This window comes from Acinonyx jubatus, chromosome E1 (genome assembly GCF_027475565.1).
Source record: "Acinonyx jubatus isolate Ajub_Pintada_27869175 chromosome E1, VMU_Ajub_asm_v1.0, whole genome shotgun sequence".
Classification (NCBI taxonomy): Eukaryota; Metazoa; Chordata; class Mammalia; order Carnivora; family Felidae; genus Acinonyx; species Acinonyx jubatus.
The window spans coordinates 28,336,822-28,357,702 of NC_069397.1; the positions used below are offsets into that span (position 1 = coordinate 28,336,822).

Consider the following 20,881-nt stretch of genomic DNA (forward strand, 5'->3'; position numbering starts at 1 on the left):
GCATCCTGGGTAGGTGAGAAATCCATGCCTAGTTTTTGTTTTTCTCTTTCACATAAAGAGTCTTGGACCATCCTTCCCAACTTAATATATACAGATAGGGCAATTCCAATTAGGTCCCATTGAGGTGTTCGATTTTTAACTTCACACATTGATAATAAAGTTCACCTGCAAGGAGAAATGCATGAGAATGGCTAATCAAATTTTGAAATATCAAAACACAGCATTAACTACTCACTGTCAAAGGTATTACAAAGCGACAATGATTAAGACAGCATGACATACGTATAGGAACAGGCAATTAGACCAGGGGAATACAACGGAGAATCTAGAAAAAAATTGGTACATATACGGGCATTAAGTATATGACAAAGATAGCATTTCACATCAGTGAGAACAGGATAGGTTGTGAAATAAACTGTTGGGAATGGGTTGTGAATTGCAGGGAACATTTAAGTTTACTTCTCTATCTGGTACCATGCCCCAAATAAACCCCAAGTGAACTAAAGATCTAAAAACAGAAAGTAGGGGTGCCTGGGTGGCTCTGTCGGTTAAGCATCTGACGTCAGCTCAGGTCATGATCTCACAGTCTGTGACTTCGAGCCCCGTGTTGGGCTCTGTGCTGACAGCTCAGAGCCTGGAGCCTGCTTCGGATTCTGTGTCTCCCTCTCTCTCTGCCCCTCTTCCACTCGCGCTGTCTCTCTCTTTCTCTCTCTCTCAAAAATAAATAAACATTAAAAAAAATTTTTTTATAAAAGCTTAGATTTGTTCTTTAATAAATAAATAAAAATAAAAAGTAAAACTATGAAAGTACTAGAAGAAAATATAGGGCCTTTTTGAGCATGACACAAAATGCAGAAGATAGCAAGGAAAGAGTGACTACATGAACAAACAACAACTTCTGTATGATGACAAATACCACAAACAACACTTAAAGAATGGAAGAAAATGTGTTTTTTTTTTTAAGTTTATTTATTCATTTTGAGAGAGAGAGCAAGAGCAAGAGAGCGCACAAGCAGGGGAGGGGCAGAAAGAAAGGGATAGAGAGGATTCCAAGCAGGCTCTGTGTTTTCAGCATGGAGTCCGACATGGTGTTCGAACCCATGAACTGAGATCATGACCTGAGCTGAAATCAAGAGTTGGGCATGTAACCAACTGAGTCACCCAGGCGCCCCTGGAAGAAAACATTTTAAACATATATACTAGACAAAAGACTAATGTCGATAACATACAGAGGGCTGCTACAAAGCAGTAAGAAAGAGAAATCCCATAGACAAATGAGCGAGGGTAATGAACAGGTAATTCGCTGAGGAAGAAACGCACATGTCAGACAAAGTGTGAAAAGGTGAGCAAACTGAACAACAATTAAAACAACACACGTGAACACAAGGAGGGGTATTCTGCCTGTCAAAGCTGGCAAAGGTTAACCAGACTGGTACAACCTAGAGTTTGGAAGAATACAGATAAAAGCTATACGTAGTTGAGACTGAAACTTGCACTAATGTTTTTGAAGAATAATTCGGCAATACCAGTCAAATTTAAAACACATCTGCCCAAGGGGCGCCTGTGTGGCTCAGTCAGTTGAGTGACCAACTCTTGATTTCGGCTCAGGTCACGATTCCAGGGTCATGGGATCGAGCCCTGCGTCAAGCTCCGTGCTGAGCATGGAGACTACTCAAAATTCTCTCTCTTTCCCTCTGCCCCTTGCCCCCACTCGTGCTCTCTTTTTCTAAAAAATAAAATATAAACAACAAAAAACCACATTTAAAACACATTCGCCCTTTGACCCAGAAATTGTACTTTTAGGAATTTATCATTTAGAAACCTACCGTCAAGAGAGAAGAGATGCAGGCTTCCTGAGATCAAGCCTTGGGTTGGGATTCTCTCTCTCTCTGTCTCTCTCTGCCCCTCCCCTCCCCTCCCTCAAAATAAATAAATAAACATTAAAAAAAAAAAGAGAGTGAGAGAAGAGATGTATGCCCAAGTATATTTACTTAGCATCATTTGTTACAGCAAAACATTGCAAACAATCCATCAAGGTAAGAGAGGTTGGATAAATTATGGGATATCCATACAATAGAAAGCCATTAGAAAGGACAGGGCTGATCTATGTTGCACAGATTTGGAATAAGGTCCACAAGAAGCTGTTAGTTAAAGCAAAAAGCAAATTGACTATTACATGAAATATCTGAAGCAAATCCCAGATAACCTATCATTGTATCCATAAATGCTCAGGTCCACTTTCAGACTCAGAGGACGGTGCGGGAAGGGAAGCAAGGCCCAAGGAAATCACACCGAGTTGATGTCAGTGGTCATTGGGATTGATGGGGGTCGATTTTTATTATAAACATTTCAGTATTATATGATTTGTTTTCGCACTATTTATTTTTGAAATAAGCTCAGTAAAGTTTTGAAGACAAAGAGAGAAACCTCAATCATCCCTTTTATCTCTACAGAACCTCTTTCTAAATTTTATTTTATTTTAATTTTTAAAATTATATATACAGAGAGAGCATGAGTGGGGGAGGAGGGCAGAGTGAGAGAGAGAGAGAGAGAGAGAGAGAGAGAGAGAGAATCTCAAGCAGGTTCCAGGCTCAGCACAGAGCTGGACACTAGGCCCAGTCCCATGACCTGAGCTGATATCAAGAGTCAGATGCTGAACGGACCTGAGCCACCCTGGTGCCCCCCACCTTCTAAATTAAAAAAATAAATAAATAAATAATTGTTACTTGATTTTTTTTTTTTTACAGTAAACTCTAGGCCGAACGTGGGGCTTGAACTTACAATCCCAAGATCAAGCATGCTCTACCAACTGAGGCAGCCAGGCTCAATTACCTGATTTTTAAAAGCCACCTCAAATCGTTTATGAACTTGGCTTGGTATTAATGCATCAATAAAGATATTAAAGCTTGAGTACGTGATTAATACTTATTATTAGTGGAATATCCAATTTAGGTCACATTTTTGATAGTTGAGTTGTAGCCCTTTTTGTGCTGTGTGTTTAGTGTGTATATTATAATACAGAGAAGCTCTTTTATTTATTTTTTATTTTTTTTAATGTTTTTATTTATTTTTGAGACAGAGTGAGAAACAGAGTGTGGGCGGGGGAGGGGGAGAGAGAGAGGGAGACACAGAATCCCAAGCAGCCTCCAGGCGCTGAGCTGTCCGCACAGAGCCTGACCTGCGACTTGAACTCACGAGCAGTGAGATCATGACCCGTGTGGAAGTCAGATGCTTAACTAACTGAGCCACCCAGGCGCCCCAGAGAAGCTCCTTTAAAATCAATGCTGCTGTGGACTGAAAGTTTGTGTACCTCGCAAATTCATCTATGGAAATCCTAATCCCCAGTGAGATGGTACGTGGAGGTGGGGGCCTTTGGGAGCTGATTAGGTCATGAGGGTGGAGCCCTCATGAACGGGATTAGTGCCCTCATAAAAGAGACCCCAGAGCACTGCCCTTTGTCCCATCCACCATGTGAGGACCTGGTGAGGACACAGCTGTCTATGAACAGGGAAGGGGTTCTCACCAGGCACCGAATCTACAAGCACCTTGATCTTGGACTTCCCAGACTTCCCAGACCGGCAGCCCGGTCTATGGTATTCTGCTGGAGCAGCTCAAACAGATCGAGACACACGTGCACATTCATTACCGTGTTATGGAACTGCAGTCGCTCCGTTGAAAAGTTCCCAGAGGGAGAACCTGATAGGCTCCCATTGGGTCACCTGTCCCCTCCCGGCCCAGTCAGCTGTGAGCGGGGGGAGGGTGGTGTGACCTCGACGGACATTTTGCCTCTGCTGGGCCTGCTTCTCCGGTTCTCTCCCGTGTTTCCTTCCCTGCGTGTATTGACAAACTACCTCATCCAGCCAGGAAGAACATCACGGAGACAGGGGAAGTGGCTTTGAAGGCGGACGATCCAGGTTTGAATTGACTGTGATTTTGAGGAGGTCCCTCATCTCTAAGGCTGGTTCTTCACTTTAGTAAAGGGATGTGAGGAGAAGATCCCTTATGGACGAGGAGTACCAGATCTATGCCTGGCACGAAGTAGGCCTTCGATGCACCTTTATCGTGAAGCGTGACCCTGGGCTTCTCATTCGAGGATGTGCCCGCTCCCGGAACGTTCTGGTGTGGAGCCTTTGGAGTCGCCACAGCACGGGCCCTGTTCCCGCAGAAGCCGTTGGCAAAGGCCTCCTCCCTTCCTTCCCAAGCTGCGCTGACAGGACCAGGCACGTCCCCAGCCCGTGAAGCACCGTCTTCACATCCAGGGGCTCCTTGGCTCTTCCCTCACGACCTTGGAGTTCAGCCCCCAGGGCATTTCCTCACAGGCCTGGTGTTCCCACTCAGGCCCATCTCCCTCGCCACAGGCCTCTCCACAAGCCCACTTGGCTATGCACTAATGCCATTATCTTTCCGAAATTAAAATCAAGCCTCAACCTATAATGTTTCACGGAGAGGGAATTGGGGTTATATATTCCTGCGTCGAGCGGTATTCTATTTCAGTCATAGCATTTAATTATGATTGGTATGTTAGTGCCCACCGGAGCATAACAAATTGTCATTATGTTATTCTGCTGAGTCTAATTTAATTGGCAAGTTGTCACAAAAGCAATTATCCATCATTTATTTTGTTGCCATAACCACATCTAGAAGAGCACCCGCTGTCTGTGAAGAGAAATGCGCCACAGTCTCTCAGCCCTGGATCCAGGCCACTTATCTGACACAAAGACATTGCTTCCCCTTCTGATTTAAAACTCTGTTCCTCATTTCCTGCTGCGGTCTCATGAATCCTCCTGGGGGAGCCTCAAAGTGCCAAAGGAAATTCACGGGCTGGGAAGTCGCCTGGGGCCCCACCGAGAGGCTGGAGGTCAGCCCTGCTCTGTCAGGGTGTGGGTGGGAGGCAGCAGGAAGAAACAGGCCCTGTGGAGGTCCGGGGCCTGACTGGGTTGGGCTGTGCTCTGTCAGCTGTTTCAGCTGCCACCTCGGTGATGGATTTATAAATATTTGTTGCTCTTTTCTCCCAAGGCACACCGTGTGCTCGCTCCCTGGGAAGCGAGATTGTTTGGCCATTTCACCGAGAGGGACCCTGGGGCCCTGGGGACTGGAGACTGGAAGTCATGAGGGAAGTCTGAGAAGGAGCAGGACAACAGTGAAGATCTCTAGAGTCCAAAGGCTTTTTTCCTTTTTCAGATCAGGCTCGCGCAGGCAAAACCAAGGTACCTTTGGGCCTGACGGAGTCCCAGAATGTGCCTCTGGTGCGGCAGGACATTCCTCTGGCCTCCTAAAGGCTAGGCTTCTCTGGCTTTGTATCATATGGACATATCAGAGGTAGAGGCTGGCCGGTGGGAAAAGAACAGAGGCCAAAGAGAAAAGGGAGGGAAGAGCCAGCCGACTGCCTGCCCACTCAGAGAGCCTGAGACCCGAACTGCCCATTTTCCCCGGGAGCCTCCGATTCCCAACGCTTTGGAAGGTCCTGTTAGCCCCAACCCCGCCTGGTTGCCTCCCCATGCTTTGAACAGCATCCCCCATACCCAAGCACAGTAAGACTTTTGTGAGTGACAAAGTGATTTTTTTCTCCTCAAGTGGGAAGACAGAGATCATCCTAAGGGAAGATGTACAGAAATACATCTTCCTAAGGGAAGATGAAGCCTGCAGGTCTGTGCCCTATGGGCTGAAAGCAGATGGAAAATGACTAAATATTGTTCTTGCTTCCATGATGCTCTTATTAGCATAGTAAACAAAAGATTCCATTAAAAACAAAAGCAAAACCAAAACAAACAAACAAACAAACAAAACAAAACAAAACAAACCATCCCACCCACCATGTTGCAAAGGGGAGAAAAGGATCAGACCTTTAAAGCAACCAGCTTTTCCCTCTGGGGCCAGTCAGCTCCAATTCTCAGGCCCCGTCTTTGGGGACACTGGAAAATTACCAGCTTCCTGAACATAGGCAGATCAGTTCTTGCAACTCTTAAAAAAAAAAAAGTCTCATTGTAATTGCTGACTAAAAATAAACTAGGGATCTGTCAGGTTGCTCCCTCCCAGACCAGCATTATCCCTAAGGAATGTTCCTCACGGCTGTGGAGAAGTCGCTCTTGCCACCAGGAAGGCCACCACAGCAAAATGTCCAGGGTGTCTGCTCAGGGTGGGAGGCCCCCAGTGAGTCCCGGGACCAAAGCTTGTACAGCTGATATCAAAGCAGAAAAAACTTTAATGTGCAGGGAGGAGGCCGTGCCTGAGGGCCCTGCTGGGCCCAGTGGTGGGTACACGGTGGTGCTTGATTACAAGCAAGGGCGCCGATTAGCTCTAACTCTCTGGAAAGTTAAGTTGGGTTAAATGGGTCAAGAGCCGTAAAAATTGTCCATCATCTTTGACCCAGGAAATCTGCTTAGGATAAGCAAATTGCTTCAAAAACAGAAGGATGATGCTTGCTCTGATGTTATTTTATAATAGCAAAAACAAAATCTGTGCCGAGAGCAAACTGACCCGAAGCACGTGGCTCTACGCCATGGATGTTGCTAGAGTTTGCTTTATGTTCTCGGGGAGGGATGTTGAGTCAGTGGTTCTTTATGCAGTTGCATTAAGTAAGCATTTACTGAGCACCGGAATAGAGGCAGCTGAGTTATGTGTGGATGCAAATTCGACCGAGACATGGTCCGTCCTGTGTCCGTTTTCCTATTGCTACTGTAACAAAGTACATCTAACTTAGTGGCTTAAACAATACATATTTATTATCTTACAGTCCTGTACATCAGAAGTCTGAAACGGGTCTCCCTGGGGTAAAATCAAGATGCCTGCACGGCTCTTTCCCTCTCCGGAGGCTTTAAGGGAGAATCTGTGTCCTTGCCCTTTCCAGCGCTTAGAGCCTGCCTGTGATCCTAGGCTTGTTGGCTCCCTCCTTCACTCCCTCCTTCACTCCACAGCCAGCAACTGTGAGCTGAATCCTCCTCACATTGTGTCACTCTGACCTTCCTCAGCGGTCACAGCTCCCTCCGACTTCCTTCTGCCTCTCTGTTCCATTTGTAAGGACCCATGTGATTATGTTGGACCACCCAGATAATCCAGGATAATCTGGTTTTAGGTCAGCTGACTAGCAGCCTTAATTCCCCTTTGCCACATAATGCAGAATAGTTACAGGCTCTGGAGATTCGGATACAGGCATCTTTGTGTGTGTGTGTGTGTGTGTGTGTGTGTGTGTGTGTGTGGAGGACATTATTCTGCAACCCACACTCTGGACTAGGAGCTCACAATTTAGTGATAGAGACATGTGAACCTGTCTTTAGAGTATATGGCAGAGTGCCATAATCAGTCCACAAGATCTGGGGAGGCAGCACGCACATTCCTAAGTAATCCAGAAATTCCTTGCCGAAGCCAGATGCTGTCCAACACGGATTTCCTCCTCCTCCTTGCAAAAGCTCTCTGCTCCGGTCACTCGAACCTCCCTGCTGTCACATAAGGACCACATGCTCTTTCCCAGTCCCACACCTTTGCCCATTGCTGCCCCTACCTTGCTGCCCTGGTTTCTTCTGACTCCCCGCCCAAATCCTACCCACCCTCACAGTCCAGATCAAATTCCACATCCTCCATGACTTCCATGTACGCCCTCACCCAGGGCTTCTATCGCATTTATATTCTCAATTACATGATACACGCCTGAAGTGTAATTGCTCTCAGGCACAACTATCTCCATTTTAGCGTGTCATTATGCCTCAGCTAGATTTTAATCACTCTGATATCAGGGGTCATGTGTTATAATTCTTCCATCACCCCCACGGCACCTGACATTGTGGTGCCAAGGAAAAGTTTGCCAAATTGGTTTAAGCTAGCTGAACAAACAGAGAACTCACGAAGGTGCTGGACCCTGGGAATGGACATGTGCTCCAAAGGGAGTCCTGCTCTATTTTTTTTTTCTTAATGTTTATTTATTTTTGACACATAGAGAGAGCATGAGCAAGGAAGGGGCAGAGAGAGAGAGGAAAACAGAAAATCCAAAGCAGGCTCTGCACTGTCAGTGTAGAGCCCAATGTGGTCTCAAACTCACAAACTACAAGATCATGACCTGAGCCGAAGTCAAGAGTCAGACGCTTAGCCCACTGAGCCCCCAGGCAGCCCTGCGAGTCCTGCTCTAAGACTATCAGTCTGGAGGCGGGGGACTGACAAGCTGACGAGTGGGTTATGATATGATGTGACAAGAGCTAGAATAGAACTACACATAGGAGGGGCATCTAGGTCAGCTGGTGGGTGGATCAAGGAAGGCTTTTCAGAGGAGGTGATGTTTGAGGTGAGTTTTGAGAAATGAGTAGGAGTGAGCTAGATAAAGGATGTGGGAGAAGGACTCTATTCCAAGAGGGAATTAAAAACAGAACAAAGAGGGGCAGCTCACCGGCCTGACTCAGTTGGTAGCACATGCGACTCTTGATCTCAGGGTTGTAAGTTTGAGCCCCACATTGGGTACAGAGATTATTTAAAAATAAAATCTTAAAGAAAAGCAGAACAAAGAGATTGACTGAATTCTGGAAAAGCTACTCACCTCTCTCTGCCTGATATAAGAGTATTATAGATGCTAAATTCTGTTAATTTGGTTTTCCCATCCTCCTGGTTTTCCAGACATCCTGATTAAGTATCACTTGAACCTCCTCTCTGTTCTGTTCTATAGTCATGGTGTGATTTTCCCCAGCCCTTCACCTTTGTCCATTAAACCTGGAAAAAACAGTGAAAGCTGGTATTCACAAGTGAAATCGACAGAGAATGGACAGAAATGATGGAGTCCTACTGAGTCAAAAAACTAACAATGATAATACCTGTGACAGACAATACATAATATTGTGAAAGTATAACCTGATAAGGAAAAGGCAAAACTTAAAAAAAAATGGACAAAGGATATGAACAGGTATTCAACAGATGAGAGAATACAGATGATCCACAAGCATATGAAAAGACATGCAACTCTATTTGTAGTCAGGGAAACGCAAAACAAAACAACAATTAGTACCAGTTTCACTCATCAGATTGGCAGAAATTAAAGATTGATAACATTCTGTGTTGTCAAGTGCGTGGGTAAACAGACTGCAATGTGAATTGTTAAACCTTTTTGAAAAAGTAATCTCAAGGTGACTTTTAGAAGTAAAAATGAGCACATCATTTGGCTCCAATTTTGAGAATGTATTTTACAGAAATAATAGCATCAGTGTGAAGAAATAAAAGATATATACAACATATAATAAGACATAAATATGTATATATACACTAAGATATATATACATGCACACAAAAGATTGACCCTATTTATAGTAGCAAAAGCTGTGTATAATCAGAATTGTCCATCAAACAGAGGCATCATTTACATGAATTAATTTCTCATGTCTTTTTTTGAATGCCATGATCATGATCGTAGAACAGTTGCAATATAGATACTGGTTTATGTAAAAGAAAAAAAAAGAATTGTCCATCAACAGCAGAATGTTGGAGAAATTATTGTATTTATTTATTTATTTATTTACTTACTTACTTATTTACTTGAGAGAGAGAGGGCGCGAGTGAGCAAGGGGAAGAGAGACAGGGAGAGAGAAAGAATCCCAGGCAGGCTCCATCCTGTCCTCACGGAGCCCGAAGCGGGACTCGGGCTCACGAACAGCAAGATCATGACCTGAGCCCAAGTTGGATGCTTAACCAACTGAGCTACCCAGGCGCCCCTGTTTTATACTTTTTATCTTGGAGGGCAGACTCTCAAGTAATTAGCTCAATGACCTCTAATCCCCTATTTGTTCACTTTGGTATTTTCCCTTTCCCGGTGAGGGAAGGAGGTGAATCTTGAAAGATGGGGTAGCAAACATGGAGCAAAAATTAGATAAAATTATATCAACAATCATTACATAAGTTGTAGTACTTATAGACTATTATGGAGGCACTGAAGAGTTAATTAGATCCGTATATGTTGATGTGGAGAAATCTCCAGGATGCCATGAGATCACCTTAGTGAGAGCAATGCTGCAGCAGGTAGGCAGAGGGGGAGGCCATCAAAGGGAGTGGTTATGCACGCTGAAGTGATCGCAAAGAAAGCTATGGAAGACTATATATACTTCCGGATGTTAACACTGATTACCTCCACTGACTGCAATCGGAGGGGAGACAAGTAACTTACAATAAATTTTGTATTGTTTGACTTGTGACGGTGAGCACCAACTATTTTTATAATTGCAAACATTAATAACATTTTTTTACAAAGTACTGTGGAAGGAGCTCAGCGGGGGGCCTACCATTTAAGGGGGTGAGGAATGATTCGCAAGGGCAAGTTCCTGAGTTCAGGCCTTTTGTCCCTCCCTGGCCTGTCTTCTATTCAAATGAGCTAATTAAACAAATGTGAGATAGCTTTCACTTCCTTGGTTAAGTGCCTTAGATCCTGGGATAAAAACAGCGTCATTTACATTTGTAGTGACCCTCTCTTTATATCCGTGAACTCCAATAATAAATTAATTAGAGCCATTCAGCCCGAACCCGCCTCCCTGAGGAAGGCCTTTCTTTGCGTGCGGGCGTCTGTCTGAATGGGGCTCAGGGCGAGGTGTTTTGTTAACGCTTCTTCTCGGGAGCAGCAGGGAGAGCCCCGTGTCAGCTCCCCCGCATCTGAAGTGGTTTGGGTACTTTGCTCAAGGCTCCGAGCCTAAACTAGTCGAATATCTGCCCATCTGCCCGATTGACCAAGGAGAATGCCATTTGCATCTCGGTTCCCCGCTTCCAGGCCCCGCAGGCCGGAGGAAACCCTTTCTTCGGAGTCTGAGCTACTCCAGAGGTCAACGTCCCACGGTCACCATGGCAACTCCCTGCAGGGGATGAGGGAGGGAGCGGAGGAGAAGAGTCAGAAACTTACCAGGGGGCCCCTGGAGAAAGCCACTTTCCCCCGAGAGGGATTTCAAAGCCTCAATTATTGGGCTGCTATACAGGGCACTGCTTTATATAGGATAATTATTTCTGGAAAAGTTGCTCTGGGTCAAGTTTTTGGGTAACATTTTGTAATTTCATTTTGAGCGCGCAAGTGGAGTTCCCTGTATTTAGAACCCTATTGTGAAGTCTTTTGTAAGGTGAATAAAAACACCTATTATTCTTTTAGTGCAAGCATAGATGTTCAGATGTCAGGTTGTTTTGAAGTTAGACACACCACTTTCCTTGGGTTTTTGGATCGTGTGGGTGAGAGTTGGGGAGAAGCCTCCTCTGATTGATGCCTCAGGTGGTGTCTGGATGCTGTCTTAAGGTGGCGTTCTAGCAAAAGAAGAGCCTGGGTCAAAGATGCGGGTGCCAGTGATTTTAAGTCCACTGTCAGAAGAAATCTGTAAGGGAATGAGAGAGGCAGGATGGGGAACAGAAGAAACCAAGCGAAGGTGAGATTTCCCATCCCAGACTCAGCCCGAGCTGTGGAGCACAGATTACTCTTCAGAACTCTACCACCTAGAATCAAAATTGCCACGTGTTTATGCTCTCAAATCAGTCAGTTAGTTATTGGGTATAGGCTGCTGAGGGGAAAGTGTGAAATTCCCAGAGTGAAGCAGCTCTGGTGCCCAAGGTCAATTCTCTGAAAGTCATCAGTGGAAGCTGTTAGGAGCAAAGTACCCAGAGTGGGCAGTGGGCATGGGGAGCTGGTGAAAGGGATCCCAGAGGAGCCAGGAGCGGTTTCAATGGAGTGCATTGCAAATACGAAGTGTGGTGTACAAACGGCTCTCTAAGGGCTCAACCTTAACAAGAAATCAGGGAAATGAATTAGCTTCCCACAGAATGGTGTTGGAGAGGAAAGATGACAGTACACTTAGGTGGACGCAAAGTGTGTTGAACAAACATTTCAGGAGAACATGGAACGGATGGCTGTTATTTGGAGGAATAGCTCCAGGGGCAGACCACAGGGCTCCACCTGGGGACTGTATTAGGAAAGGTTTACCCTAAACTGAGAGGAAAGGTACTAGAACACAGGGGAAAAGTTGAAAAGGAAGATTCCAATGAATGGATACCTCTAAGATTAAAAATTTAAAAAGATAAACGTAAATGTGATGTGAAGTTAATTTTATTATGGTTATTCACACAATGGAATATTACATGGCCACTAAAAATAATGTTTAATAATAATGACATAAAAATGTTTGTGATTATTCGGTTATAAAAGGATGTTACAACATTCATGGAAAGCATTTTGAAAGATACTCTACAATGGCGATGCTGCTTATCTCTCTAGAGGTAGCACTGTGCTTGATTTTTATTCTTCTGTTTTTGTTCATCTCTATTACTACTTATTTAAAAATCGGAATTTATGAAAAAAAGCAGTCACAGGTATTTTTGGTTGGTGTCTTTGGTTTTTTGCTTCAGCCATATGGGGTAAACATAGCTTAAATACAGATGGCATTAACAACTCTAAATCTGAATGCATCTAGTTAACAGAGTCCCGAAATACATGAATCAAAAACTTATAGAACTGATGAATGGCAATGATCAGTAGTTGATAGAAAAAACACAGAAAATCAGTAAGGCTCTAGAAATCTGAAGAACACTGGCAACCAAATCAACCTAATTGGTATTTGTAGAACATTATCCTGAACAATGGCAGAACAGATCTTCTTTTCAACTGCACAGGGACCTTCACAGAGATAAACCATATACTAAGCAATAAATCAAGAATCAATAACTAAAGGAATTGACATAATATAGAATATGTCCTCTGAGCACAGTAGGATTAACATAGATTTCGATAATAAGGAAGTATCTAAAATATCGCCCTAGGGGAGGCTGGCTGGCTCAATTCGTGGAGTGTGTGACTCTTGATCTCAGTGTTGTGACGTCAAGCCCCATGTTGGGTGTTGAGATTACTTAAAGAAGAAAAATCTTAAAATAAAGTAAAATAAAATAAAATATCATCCTAATATCTGATAATTAAGCAACAACGAACGATATAATCCTTGAGTCAAAGAAGAAATCACAAATATTTTGAAGTGGGTGATAATGAAAGCAACATATCAGACTATCAGAAATGCAACTAAAACAAAGCTTAGAGAAACATTTAGAGCTTTAAATGCTTACATTAGAAAAGTAGAAAGATTTAAAATGAATGACGTAAGTCTCCACTTTAGGAAGAAACAGAAAAGTGAAATATACTCAAAATAATAAAAGGAAGAGATTATAAAGATTAGTGCAGAAATAAATGCAATAGAAAACAAACAGTAGAGAGAATTAGTGGAAACAAAAGCTGTTTTAAAAAATAATGAATAAAAGTGATAAACCCATAGTTAGGATGATCAAGAAAAAAATGAAGACGAACCAAATTACCAATATCAAGAATAAAAGAGGAGATACCACTATATAGCCTGCAGACATTAAAGAAATATTAAGGAAATAATATAAACAACTTTATGCCAACGAATTCAACAACTTAAGAGATTTACAAATATCCCCAGAGGCAAATTACCAGACCTGACTCAAAAAGAAATAGAAAACCCAAATAACCTTATTTTTATTAAAGAAGTTAAATTTATAATTTTAAAAGCCTTCTTATAAAGAAAACTCAAGGGGGTGCTTGGGTCACTCAGTCAGTTAAGTATCCAACTTTTGATTTCGTCTCAGGTCCTCAGGTCGTGATCTCATGGTCATGAGATTAAGCCCCATATCAGGCTCTGCACTGAGCATGGGGCCTGATTGGGATTCTCTCCCCCCCCCCAAAATAAATAAATAAACATTAAAAAAAACAAAAAAAAACTCAAGGCCCACATGACACCATTGGTGAATTTTATCAAACGGTAAGGAAGAAATAATACCAATCTTACACAAACGTTTTCCAAAAATAGAGAAGACTTCACAACTCACTTTACGAAGGCAGTATCACCTGATACCCAAACCAAAGACATTATAAGGAAAGAAAACCATAGAATAGCATTCCTCATGAACACAAATGCAAAAATTCTTAACAAAACTTTAAGAAATCAAATCCAGAAATATGTAAAAAGGATAATGCATCATGTCCTAGTGGGGCTAACTCCAGGAAAGCATGGTTGGTTTCATATTCAAAAATCAATCAGCATAATCAATTTTACTAATAGAGTGAAGAAAAAAAGCTACATGGTCATCTTAATAGAGAAATGTATTTGACAGAATTTCCCTCTTTATGATAGGTACTCTCAGGAGGAAATGAATAGAAGGAAACTTCCTCAGCTTGATGAAAGTCACCTAAGAAAAGCCTACAGCTGGGGCACCTGGCTGTCTCAGTTGGTTAAGCGTCCGACTCTTGATTTCTGCTCAGGTCATGGTCTCATGGTGTGTGGGATGGAGCCCTGCCTTGGGCTCTTCACTGGAGGCACAGAGCCGGCTCGGGATTCTCTGTCTCCCTCTCTCTCTGCGCCTCCCCAGCTTGCCTGCACGCACTCTCTCATTCTCTCTCTGTCTCTAAATAAATCTTAAAAAAAAGAAAGAAAGAAAGAAAGAAAAACCCAACAGCTAACATCATATTTAATGGTGAAATTTGAATATTTCTTCCCCAAGACTGGGGAAAAAAGGCAAGTGAATGCTCTCACCACATCACAACTGGAGATTCTAGCAGGTACAATAAGGCAAAACCAACCAACAAACAAAAGGAAAAACATGTAAACAGAAAAGTAGAAACAAAGCCATCTTTGTTCACAGATGACATGTTTTTTTTTTTTAAGTAGAAAATCCTAAGGAAAGCTATGAGAACTGAGAAGTGTGTTTAGAAGTTTCAGGATACAAGGCCTATTATGACCAAAAATCAATTCTGTTTCTCTACACTAGCAATAAACAACTGGAAACTGAAATCCTTAAAAACATCACCAATAATAGCATTAAAATATTATATATATGGAGGTATATTTGATGAAACCATGCAACACACAGAAAAGATTTTTAAATGGCTGAGATCAAAGAAGACTGAAATTATGGAAGGTATATGATGTTTGCTATGGACTGAATTGTGTACTTCACCCCTCACCCCCCATTGGTGTGTTGAAGCCCTAACTCTCAATGCTGCTGTATTTGTGGGTGGGGCCTCTTAGGAAGTAGCTAAAATTAAATGAGGTCAAGAGGGTGGAGACCTGATCTGATAGGATTAGTGTCCCTATGTGCAGAGACACCAGAGAGCTCTCTTTCTGTGTCTCCCTCTTACCTTCTCTCCTGTGTGCACACAAAGGAGTCACGTGAGCACCGGGAGCCGTAGCAGCTTGCAAGCTAAGAGAAGAAGCCTCAGAATGAAACCTGCTTTGCCGGCACCTTGATTTGGGGCTTTGCAGCCTCCAGAACTGTGAGAAATAAATTTCTGTTGTTTAAGCCACCCCATCTGTGCTATTTTGTTATGGCAGCCTGAGCACACTAACACAATGTTCATGGATCAGAAGACTCAATAGTGCTAAGATGTCAGTTTGGTGCGCCTGGCTGGCTCAGTCAGCAGAGCATGCGACTCTCGATTACCGGGTCGTAAGTTCAAGCCCCATGTTGGGTGTGGAGCCTACTTAAAAAAAAAAAAAAAAAAAAGATGTCAGTTCAACCTAGACTGACCCAGAGATTCAACACAATTCCAATTAAAATACCAGAAGACATTTTTATTGAAACAGGCAAGCCATTTCTCAAATTTACATGAAAATCCAAATGACCTAGCAGAGCCAAAACAACAGGGGAAAAGAGCGAAATTGGAAAACTTATACTACCTGATTTCAAGACCTTATTAGACAGCTACAGTAATCAAGACAGTGTGGTACTGGTGTGAAGGTAACTATATACATCAGTGGAACAAAAGAGAAAGCCCAGAACCAGACCAACACATATTGGACCAATTGATTCTCAGCGAAGCTGTCAAAGCATGTTAAGAATTAGCACGTTCTTTCCACTAACTGCCACTATCAAGAGAGTGTAAGTCAGAACCCAGTCAGGAGACAGAAATTATACCAATAATACGAGCAGGGACATTTAAGATAAAGAAATACAATATAAAGAAAAGGAAGGTGACTTAGTGTTTAAAAAGGTAAAGGAAAGTGCCAAGATATAATAAAGGTGGTAATTGCAGAAAAGTGAACAAGGAAGGAGCTTAAAAACCTAGGGGCACCTAGCTGGCCTAGTCAGGCCAGTGTGTGACTCTCGGTGTTGGGGTTGTGGGTTCAAGCCCCACACTGGGTATAGAGATTATTTAAAAATAAAACCTTAAAAAAAACCCACAAAACTTAGAAGGAGAGCCCTGTAAGGCTAAGATTCAGATCTCTGGAGGCGGGGGGGCTGGGGGTGGGGTGGTGAGGCATGGCTGCTTCGAGAACACCCTGTCCGCTACTGCAGTAATAAAGGGAATGGCTGGAAAGTCCTCGTCACTGTGGTAAACAAGCCAGGGCCTCTGCACGCTGCTCCCTTTGGCGTTCCATGCAAAACTGTAACAGCAGAAGAAAAAAAGCAACTCTTCGTCTTCCAGCCTTGCAGTGAGCCTCCGGTATCTCCTGCTGACAAACCATATCATTAAGCCAGCTGGCAAAGGAGAAATACCATCTTCAGAGTCCGGTTGCAGAATCACAAAGCAGAGCAAAGCAATCACAAAGGTAGTAAATTTACAACTGGAACAAAAGTGAAAAGGCAAGCCACAGACAGTGGAAGAGAGTATTTGTCATAGGTAAGCTGTCAAAGGAGTCATATACAGAATATATAAGGCACTCCTACAAATCAGTACAGGAAACAGGCAGGCAACCCAATAGAAAAATAAGCAAAAGACTTGTACTGATACATTACAAAAGAAAATTGCAATAGTCACTAAGTATATTAAGATGTCGTCCTGGAAATATAAATTAAACTACAATGTGATATTGCTACACACCCACCAGAATGGCTAAAATGGAAGAGATCCTTTATTGACTATATAGCCAGCGACTTTGGTAAATTACTTATTCATGCTAATAGTTCTTCTCTACATGTTTGGGGTTTCTATGTACCCAATTATGTTGTCTGTCAATAATGGCAGGATGCTCTGTGTATTTTGAAGCTCTGTTGTTAGCTGTGCCACTATTTATGATTATGCATTTACCCCTTTCTTATGATGAAATGACCCTTACCCCTGGTAACATTCCTGCTCTAAAATGTGTCTGACATTTTATAGCAACTCCTGCGTTCTTTTGCTTAGCGTTGCTAAGATATATCTTTTTCCATGCTTTTACTTCTGACCCATTTGTTCTTTAAAGAATGTTTAATGTTTATTTATTTTTGAGAGAGGGAGAGAGAGCACCAGTGGGGGAGGGGCACAGAGAGAGAGAGTGAGAGAAAGAGAGAGAGAGAGACAGAGGATCTGAAGTGGGCCCTGCGCTGACAGCAGAGAGCCCAATGCAAGGTTCAAACTCATGAAACGTGAGATCATGACCTGAGCTCAAGTCAGATGTTCAAGCAACTGAGCCACCCAGGTGTCCTAACCCATTTGTTTTATTTATTTATTTATTTATTTATTTATTTACTTAATTTTGAGAGAGAGAGAGCACACATGAGTGGGGGAAGGGCAGAGAGAGGGAGAGACAGAATCCCTGTGCAGCCAGCACAGAGCCCGACACGGGGCTCAAACTCACAAACCATGAGATCACGACCGGAGCCAAGATCAAGAGTTGGATGCTTAACCGACCAAGCCACCCAGGCATCCCATGTTCTTCACATTTAACGTGGATTCCTTGTAGAGAGCATGCTGCTGTGTCTTGCTTTCTTCTCCAATCTGACAATCTCTGCCTTTTGGTTGGGGTACCTATTCATGCGGTTAGATTTCAAAATACCATTTTGCTATTTGTTTTGTATTTGTGCCTACTGTTCTTTGTTCCTTTGCCCCTCCTCTTTTTTCTTTTGTATTCTTTTTATGATTTCATTTTATCACCTTTATTTACTTATTAGCTGAACTTCTTTAGTGGTTGCGTTAGGATTTATAATGTAGACGTGTAACTTATCACAGTCTGTCTTCAAGAAATATTGTTCTACTTCACATATGGTGTGAGAACCTTATACCACAAGCCTTCTGTTTCTCCCCTCCTGGCCTTTGTGCTATTGTTGTCATACATTTGAACTTCTATACATTTACTTTAAACTATCAATTACATTTTAAGGAGATTTAAATAATTTAATAAGACTTTTATGTTTACCCATTTATTTACTATTTCTGGGGCTCTTCCTTTATGTAAATCCAAATTTTCTTTTCTTTTCTTTCTCTCTCTCTCTTTTTTTTTTTTTAATTTTTTTTTCAACTTTATTTTTGAGACAGAGAGAGACAGAGCATGAACGGGGGAGGGGCAGAGAGAGAAGGAGACACAGAATCCGAAGCAGGCTCCAGGCTCTGAGCCATCAGCCCAGAGCCCGACGCAGGGCTCGAACTCACGGACCGCGAGATCGTGACCTGAGCTGAAGTCGGACGCCCAACCGACTGAGCCACCCAGGCGCCCCTCTTTTTTTTTACGTAGGCTTCACACCCAGCATGGAGCCCAAGATGGGGATTGAACTCATGACCCCGAAATCATGAGCTGAGCTGAGATCAAGAGTCAGATCCTTAACCAACTGAGCCACCAGCCACGCCTCCAAATTGTCTTTTGATGTAATTTTCATTCTGCCTGAAAAACCTACTTGAAGATTTCATCGTACAAGTGGTTTGCTGGTGATGACTTCTCTCAGCTTGCACGTGTCTGAAAAGGTCCTTATTTTGTTTTCATTTTTGAGAGAGATTCTCTCCATGTGTAGAAATTTAGGCTGCTAGTTTTTTCCCTAACAAAGATGCCACTCCACTATCTTCTCATTTGCATTGCTTATGATGAAAAGTCTGTTGTCATTCTTATCATCAGTCTTCTGTATGTAACATGTCTTTTTTTCCTCTGGCTGCTTTTAAGATTTTTCTTTATTGTTGGTTTTAAGTATTGTGATTATGCTATGGCCCAATGTAGTTTTCTTCAAGTTTCTTGTTCTTCGGTTTGTATCTTATCTGTGGATTTATAAGTTTCATCAAAATTTGGAAAAATCTTAACTATTATTTCTTCAAACTGTTTTGTCCCTCTCTTTCTCCTCGTCTTGAATTCCAGTTAAACATATGTTTGATGTTATGTCACAGAGCACCGAGACTGTTTTTGTTATTATATCATCAAGCTCATTACTTGTTTTCTTCTGCAGTAAGCCCACCCCAGATTTATTTTTCATGTCTAGAAGTTCAGCTTGGGTTGAACTTGTCATGTCCGTCCTTACCATGATCACATTTTCTTTTACCTTCTTGGACATATGAAGTGATAGTTATGAGACACGACAGTCAGTCACAAGTACAAGAACCTTATTTGGATCCTGATTCTAGTAAACAAACAAAAATGTATGAGATAATCTGGAAAAGTTAAACCTTGCCTGGATATTTGACCATATTGAGGAGTTATTATTAGCTTTTTTCAGGTTGAGCATGGTATAGTGACAATGTTTTGTTTTGTTTTGCTTCTTTAGAGAGAGAGAGAGTGAGAGTGAGTGGGGGAAGGGTGGGGGGCGAGGGAGAGATGATCTTAAGCAGGCTCCACACTCAGTGCAGACCACAGTGTGAGGCTCAATCCCATGATTCTGGGATCATGACCTGAGCAGAAACTGAGAGTTGGATGCTTAAGCCATCCAGGCCCCCTATAGTGACAATGATTTTAAAAGGATATATCATATATATATATATATATCATATATATCATATATATATCATATATTTTATCATACACACACACACATACACACATATACATGTGGGAGAAATTATGTAATGTTTGGATTTGCTCCATATAATTGATGGGGAAGGAGAAAATGATGGGAGTGCAGATGAAACAAGACTGGCCGTGAGTTGATAGTTATTGAATCTAGGAAAAGGATATATAGGGTTTATTATACTCTAAAATGTTTCCTTATAAAAGTTTATTTAAAAAAATCCAGGGTTGCCTGAGTGGCTCAGTTGTTGAGCCAACTCTTGATTTTGGCTCAGGTCATGATCTCACGGTTGGTAGGATCCAGCTCCACAATGGGCTCTGTGTTGACATCGTGGGGCCTCCTTGGGATTCTCTCTCACCCTCTCTGTCCCTCCCTTGCTCACACTTGCTGTCTCTCTCAAAATAATAAATAAACTTAAAAAAAATCCAGCTGTTTGATTGGCTGAACAAAAGGTGCATGGACAGAGGTGGGATGGGTATTCAGGATGGGAGGGCTTTGGGGTTGGGAGAAAGTCAGAGGGCTCAATGACCCAGGACCCTTCCAAGTCACCTAGAGGCTACCAAACCAGGGGTGTCTCTGACAAAGTGAGTGGCTTTTGAAGACAGCCCGCTTTCTGTTTGTTTGCTTCCTTATGTATTTGTTAACTAGTCCCTTTCATTCTCCCAAACAGAGCTGCCATACTTATAGGCCAACTCAAACAGGCTGCCAACAGGTGTCCTTTAGCAATAATCCTCACCGCCTGGGGCTTACTCACCCAGGCTCCCAGATGACTCGTGGATTCTTCTTTGACAGAGGGCGTCAGCAATTTGAAACAGGAGCTCAGAGTAGGCGCTCAGGTGGCACCATTGGAGCTTCTGGTCTCTTACCTAGTTACTCCCTGACAGTTTTTAGGATTCAAGATGTGAGCGCCAGTCCTTTCTGAGGGGTGTTTCTCCTTTTTGAAGGGGCTGCTGGGAGGAGACTTCTCAGCAGTTACTGAGGCCCCACCAGGCCCCTCCCATCAGGCCCCACCCAGGCCCCTCCCACCGATGCCCCACCCAGGCCCCTCCCACTGAGGCCCCAGCCAGGCCTACTGTTCTCAGCTCATCCGCCTCTGATGTAGACCTGGGAGAGTGATTTCTCAGGCTCAGACTCTCCCTCTTCTCTATTTCTGCAGTACCCACGTATCACTTTTCTGCAGGCTGCTGGCCCAGAGCACAGAAGG

At 42.9% G+C, this 20,881-nt stretch overlaps 1 long non-coding RNA gene across 1 annotated transcript in view; it reads right to left on the reverse strand.

Moving 5' to 3' along the window:
- Positions 1–20,666, reverse strand: part of LOC128313458 (uncharacterized) — a 31,216-nt gene extending 10,550 nt beyond the window's left edge. The window contains exons 1-2 of the long non-coding RNA XR_008294199.1: positions 20,432–20,666; positions 5,844–8,691 (exon numbers count right to left, since the gene is read on the reverse strand). This is a non-coding gene — a long non-coding RNA (uncharacterized LOC128313458). The remainder of the gene's footprint in view (positions 1–5,843; positions 8,692–20,431) is intronic.
- Positions 20,667–20,881: the final 215 nt, after the last annotated feature.